General features: G+C 36.5%; 1 protein-coding gene across 6 annotated transcripts in view; it reads left to right on the top strand.

The window, feature by feature from the left end:
- Positions 1-41: 41 nt before the first annotated feature.
- Positions 42-7312, top strand: part of LOC106877133 (uncharacterized) — a 50052-nt gene continuing 42781 nt past the window's right edge. Inside the window, exon 1 of one of the 6 annotated variants that reach the window (XM_014925937.2) lies at positions 42-678. The gene's annotated coding sequence lies outside the window, so the exon portion shown is untranslated. The other 5 variants (XM_014925938.2, XM_014925936.2, XM_052970610.1 and 2 more) reach the window with 5 other exon arrangements.

The raw sequence follows: 7312 nt of genomic DNA, 5'->3' as shown, positions 1-7312 counted from the left end.
GTTGCCCGTCAAATCAGAACGATCCCTTTTATCTGCGAAGAAGCACCTGTTGACAAACTTGACGCTGTCTTCTGTTATTATGGCAGCAAGCTCCAGTAACTTTGCTTCTATTATGGTTTCTTTTTGTCACCGAGCATTGAGGTGGTTGTGAGGTGTGCTAAAAACAACAGTTAAATAAGATTTTTTGGATAAATTTTCAAAATTAACATAAAGATTGATTTACATGTAAGAAAATTACCGGAGACATAATACGTGTTGTTTACAAATATTGACAACACGTGCTATTTTCAGGATATTGACAAAATGTGCTGTCATGCACAAAATGACAGCTTCCAGATCCTGTTTCTTGACTGGGTGAAAATGATCAACTTTTAAACCTCTATAACTTTTTAAAAACATTTTTCTGGAAAAAATTAAATAACTCCAGCAATTCAGTTTGGGCAAGTGTATTATTGTGTTAGATTTTAAAATTTTCGATAAACTTTAATTTTTGGAGCCGCTGGCAACCAAACCGAAAGGATCCATATTACAACCTTTCTTTAACTGAAATTACACCTTTTCGAGTAAAAAAATATGACAAAATATGAATTTCTTTCTTAAATAAATGGCAAAATAAACAGTGAGTTACCTCCCTTCAACAGGGAAATCTTCCTTCTTCAACGCCCGAGGAAATTATTGGTGAGAATTTCTTTCATTTATTACTTAATCTTTCGTTTGCAATTTCAGTTTATTATTTAAATCCTTTTCTTAGCGTGAGATCCCCCACCACCAAAAATTGGAGAAATGACAGTAAAAAAGAAAAGAAAAAAAAAAAGATAGCCGAAACTGTATTCGGTGCGGATAGGACAAATTAGTAAGCGGGGTAAAATGAGTAATTTCTGATTTCTTGTTTATATTTCATTACCTGTTTAAAATCATTACATTGCAAATATTGCATCATCATTTTGTATTGTGGCATCAATTTTATGAGCAAAAATTGGTCAGCATAGATGTTGAAGCTGACGGAGTCCGAAACATAGTCAAGTGACACTTAGGGGTTGGGTAGAATTAGTAACCGGAGCAAAAACTTCTGATTTCTCGTTTTATTTTTTCTCTACCTGTTTAAAATCGTTACATTGCAAGGTTAAGCAACTTACTTTTTACACAGAATAAACACTAGCGGTCGCTGCCAGAAAGTGAACAAATGTGTTCTTTTTATCCGTGGAATTACGCCATATAAATTCATGCAAATATGAAACAAACAATTCGTCCGATGTCCCGTTTTCGGCATAAGGAGGCATAACTAGGCATGGATCAACAAAATTTTGTTGATGTATAATCTCTTGTGCGTGTATGCACCATCATTCAGGATACGATGTTATTATATGCTCGCCAGCCATCACTGACTATGTGAGTCCCAAGTAAAATCCATCTTTGTATCAGCGCAGTTAAAGTTTGTTCAGTACGGTCAGGTACTTCGACCAAAAAACACTTTTTAGAGACTCTCTCTATGCCACCGAATACCCAATGGCCAGGGCGCCACTTACCTCGGTGATACTTAGGATGACAGAACTTGCTTCCGTCAATTTCTACAACTAATGGCTGTCCATTAGCATCCAAACCGCCGATTTCTATGGGATTCTTTTGGAGCCAAACATCTCGTATTTCCCGATAGAAATTATACCAACCCACGACTGTAGTTCGACTACTGACGGAAGACTCATGCATAATACCGTCTTGAGACATACCCCCTGCCCAACAATAAACAATTAAAATGATATTAAAATGAAAAAATATGACTTCTCTCAAAAAATGAACCGCAATGAACAGATATGGGTAATTGTTAAGTATGGTTAGGGTTAGGGTTAGGCATAATTCCACGGATAAAAGGAACACATTCGTTCACTTTCTGGCGGTGATCGCCAGTGTTTATGCTGTGTAAAAAGTAATTTGCTTCTTTTACTACTTATCTCCCCCTGAATTTTTATTTACTTATTTTAATATCACACTACTGAACAATTACCCATTGCAAGTAGTGCATCATCGTTTATGATTAAAAATTGTGTAGCATAGTTGTTGTTGCTGAATTTGAGAGAGTCCGAAACATAATTCCTTTTTTGTTTTTGTTTTTGCAAGAAATGTTTCCTCAACTTTGACTCGATTATAATTGAGGTTGCTAAGAAAATATCTGGATAATTTTTGGTGCTTAACAATCAATGCTTTTTTCTCTGTTGAATTCCAAGTCGATTTTTTTCTTACAATAATGTCTAATTTGATAATTTTCAAGTTTCGAAAAAAAGATGTCTAAAATGGGGTAAAATGAGTAATGACTAATTTCAATCATTTTTTGTCATTGATTGCATGGTGTGTGTTGTTGTTTTTTATTCTTATAGGACAAATGCTGAATGTTCGTAACTGCAAGTTACACAGCTCACTTTTCGAGAACTACACTGTACTGTTCCTAGTTTTTATGGCTGTCAGCTTGTTCGTCTCTCCTCTCAATATTTCCATGTGGTTGCACGAGTTTTCCTTTGAGAGTTCTATATACATATCAGGACATCAAATCAGCAACTCAATGCAACTATCATATTATTCCTCCTTGAAACGTTTTGGTTTTTTACATCCTGCTGCAATTCTTGCGCTTCACCTCAGTTGAGGACTTGATGCAATTTTCATGTTCAATCTTCGACGGCTAGCACTGTTAATAATAGGCTGCTCCACTATGACTTCGGCATTGGTGTCATGCCTAGTCCTGGGGACTTGATATGGTTGCACCATCAGTATCAGACAACCTTGCAGACTCAGCGTGAACCATTGTGCCAGGTGTTGTGCTCAATTCTGGTTCTGGTTCCTGTGTGTTCAGTGGGACCAGTTACTCAACTGCCACTGACTGCAGGGGCGATCCTCCTTCTTAATCCATGCAGTATTCTTTCTGGTATGTATCACATATTTTGCCTTGGATGCAACTTTGTTGAACATGATTTTGTGTATCACATTCTCACCTATTTCAAAGAATGGGTTTACAGCAACCTTCAGTGGTCTTTCATTAACTTTTCAGCTGGTGATAATTTACAAACACCCAAGGTACTCTGATGGTTGAACAGAATTTTGTTCAAGTAGTTGCAGAAATTCCCTGTCTTTGAATCAAAATGCTTCAGTGCAGCTTTAACAATTTGTACGGCTCTTTCAGCAGTGCCTTATAGATGCCGGATCGTAAGTAGGTGTCTTGATCTTTCTGCAACCCATTGATGACAACATATTCTTTAATGCAAGAAATTCAGGCCCGTTGCCTGATTCTAAAGCTGTGGGCACTCCAAAATGAGCAAAGACCTCCAGCAGCTTGCTTTTTACTGCCTCAGTCGAGTGATTAGGACACAAGAATGCCTCGATCCATGTTGAATAGGCATCTACAATTACAAGTATCTTACCAATGTTTGGAACATATGTTCAGTCCATATGCACATGTTACCAAGGCCCAGAAATAGGCCATGAAACATTTGCCTTTATTACATTTGGCCTAACTCTCTGGCAACTATTGTAAGACTTGACAAACTTCTCCACTGAATAAGCCAACCCAAGCCACCAAACATAATCATGCCATTTTAATTGTTTGTTGAATGCCTATGTGTGTGTTGTGTATTTTAGCTAATACTGTGGCTCTATAAGGCGCTGGAATAAACGGATGGTTTTTCTTTCTTTTATTTTGTTACATAATGCATTTGCACTTAATTGTTTTCGGATGCCTTCCATCATTATGGGATCAATGTCCTGCCACACACTGTTACATTTGTCTAAAAGTAAAACAAAGAAAATTAAATCACCATCGTTATTCTCATATCTCAATCGAGATAGGCATCAATGTGCAGAATATTTTTACCCAGAACATGCTTAACAATGAAATCATATTGTAATAAGATCAAACTCCACCTGGCTATTTTTTGTGAGGCATGTTAAGATACATCTAAATCCTTCGTGAACAGGGTTTTTAAAGGCTGGTAATCTGTTTCCAGATAAAACAGCTTTCCTAGAAGGAAATGCTGCAGGCTATCCACGCACCACACTACTGCATAAACCCTTCTCTCTATGTTTGACCAATTTTGTTGTGCCTGGCTAAAGGTGTGGCTTATGAATGCTACTGGGTGTCCTTCCTGGGATAACACTCCAGCTACTGCAATCAAGGATGCATCTACAGTGAGAGTGCTCATCTTCTCCATTGAGTACGGTTGCAAGACTGGAGACTCCAAAAGACGAGTGATAAGCATATGGAAGGCCTTATCTTGCTCTTTACTCCACTTAAATTCTGTAGATGTAGCTGATAAGAGTGGTTCTACTTTTTCAGCATATACCAAGATAAATCTTCTATAGTAATTCGTCAGACCCAATATTTTGTCAATATCTTCCTTCTATTTTGGTACTTGAATGTCCTTTAGTGTTGGTACCAATTCCTGAGATGGAGAAATACCCTCTTCAGATATTTTCAATCCCAGAAAAGTCAAATTTTTTTCTTCTGGAGAATGACTTTTCTTTGTTAATGCGTTGGTTAGCCCTACAGCTACCGCATTTTCTCTGCTCATCAGTTTTGCTTCACTACTAGCATAGATGAAGATATCATCTTGGTATACCCTTACTGTTTCAAACCCTTTTAGTAGAGCTTCCATGCAGTTCTGAAATATGCCACTCGAATTCTTAAGCAAATATGCCTTGCTTCCTCTGCTGAAGGTATTTGCCAATATGCATGCTTTAAATTGAGAGTGGAGAAAAATTTTGCCCCTGACATACTGGAGAAAATGGTGTTGATTGATGGTGTAGGAAAAGAATAAGTGTCAGTATGTGCATTTAAATGAGTCTTGTAATCGACACACATACAAAGAGATCCATCTTTTTTTCTCAGCCATACCACAGGTGAGGCACACCTGACTCCAGAGTAATCCAATGGTGTGATGATATCCATCATTTCCAACCTCTTCAATTCATCTTTATGTTCTTTTTCCAAATGTACTGGAATGTCTCTCTCTGAACTCATCCTGCTAAATCTTGCATCAGAGCAGTTAACTCAGGCCACAAAACCTTTAATCTCTGGGAACACATCCATGTTCAAATTCAAACAGAACAAACTGTCTTTAATGATATTTTTTCCAATCAGCCCAAAAGAGTATGGGCTGTCTGTCACAATAAATTTTCTTGACTCGCTGGTGTTGAGATTAAATATCACTTGGATAGATCCAATAACCTTTATATCTGAACCATCAAAAGTGATTAATCTATTGTGGCGTGATTTGATTGGGATACTTAACTGTGAAGCAAATGATAATGGGACTATCGAACAAGCTTTCCCTGTATCCACTTTCATATCTATGCTTCTGTTATTTATAAAGCACTTGCAAAAACCCATGTTATCTGCACTCTCATTGTTGTTCATGTTTAGCAACAAACTGTCGATAGATCCAGTCTCACCAGGAGATGCATTTATGTTGTCCACATGGTGATTGTTTCTAGACTGGCAAAATCTTGCAAAATACCCCAATTCGTCACACTTCTTACAATTTTTCCCATATGCTGGGCATGCACGAGCCTTCTGTGTACACCCACAATTTCAACTATGTTGTGACTGCTACTGGGAGTATTCTTGTTGACATTAAAGTTTGTTTTTGTTTATCGACTACCTGCAAACAGTGTTTCCAATTCTATGGTGGTTGTGAGAGCAGCTTTTTCAATGTACTTCATTTTGGAATGACACCATAACTAATCCAAAATTTTAAACTTTATTATGGCTTCAACTCCACAGGTAGAAAGAAATGTTGGCTTCTTTTTGACATCTTCGTCATCGCATTCAATTTTTGCTTTGAACTGTATCAGCCAGGCATTAGCTTCTTCTAAGTTGTTCAAGTTTAAATGTTTTCCAGTTGTCATCCTTGTTGCCATGTGTTGTGTTACACTCTTATAGGACAAATATTGAATGTTCATAACACCAAGTTACGCAGTTCACTTTTCGAGAACCATGCTGTAATATCCCTAATAACATTCTCCTGTGTGTAGCAGTAACACTCCTTTTTATGGCTGCTAGCTCGTTCATCTCTCCTCTCATGATTTCCACATAGTTGCATGAGACTCCCTTTGAGAGTTCTATATACATATCAGGATACCAAATCAGCAACCCAATGCAACTATCACAGTGTGTAAATGTATCATGAAGAGAGACACTCCACTGGATTGTGAAGAAGCTATAGAGAATATTTTGTTTAGTTTTTTTTACTTGGTTGAGTTTCATTAATTTCATGTGTGCCTTTTTCCCTGACCCTCTTTCATTTGACCTAGATATTTTAAACTTTTTTTTTTGCATTTCTAATCTTACTGATGTCTTGGAATGGATATTGTTGTGTATGAGTCTGTTACCAAATGTGATTCTGGAGAAATGAAGCAGCAAATTTACCTTATCTTGGCTTATTCATTTTGCCCCAGCCAAATTTGTCTTTTATATACTCAAAGAGAATGGGAATAATTTTCAGAAGTAGTGATCAGATCAGGTTATAATGTTTTTAATGTGTTTAGAGAAGGTCATTTGCTTGGCTGATATCGATTTTGTAAGGTAGTGAACATTTGTAAAAAATATATTTTGTGTCTAAGTTAAAATTGCAGTAATAACTACTTTGTTATAAAAGTATAAACTACATTACTTTCATTTCTGCTGAATGCTAAAATAGGATTTAACTCTTATTTATCTATTCTTCACAGACATTTCTATCCCCACAAAAAATGAGAAACAAAAAGAACTGGGTCCTCATTTCTACATATAGACAGATTTTTATGGTTATTGTGTTTATTGGGTGAAGGTGTAACACATACACATCGAAATCCATAAAAATAAGTCAAAAAGGGCTAGGGTGCATGTGCTACACTTCCATTTAAAGAATTATTCACAACTTCCTAAGTTTATATGTGGCCTTCACTAACGTGGGAAGCACACCTCATCAAAATAATAGAAACACCTAACATCATAGCATGATAATTTTGAAATATCTATAAAACCGTCAAAAGCTTGTTTATTTTTGTATTTTTTGATTTATGAATAGTGTTACTTAATATGTTTTGTTAAAATTGCTGTTTCTTTTTAGACATCATCAGAAAAAGGTAATTAAAATTCATTAAAATGACACATCTATCAGACTTTCAAAGAGGTCAAATTGTTGGTGCTTGTATGGCAGGTGCTAGCATGACAAAAGCAGCTGAAATGTTTGGTGTATCATGAAGTACTGTCTCGAAAGTAATGACAGCCTTTGAGAAAGAGGGAAAAACCTCCTTGTCAAAACAAAACTCCCAAAGAAAACCAAAACTT

This window comes from Octopus bimaculoides, chromosome 9 (genome assembly GCF_001194135.2).
Source record: "Octopus bimaculoides isolate UCB-OBI-ISO-001 chromosome 9, ASM119413v2, whole genome shotgun sequence".
Lineage (NCBI taxonomy): Eukaryota > Metazoa > Mollusca > Cephalopoda > Octopoda > Octopodidae > Octopus > Octopus bimaculoides.
Note: the sequence above shows the minus strand (reverse complement) of the source record. Positions and strands in the feature narration are given on the sequence as shown.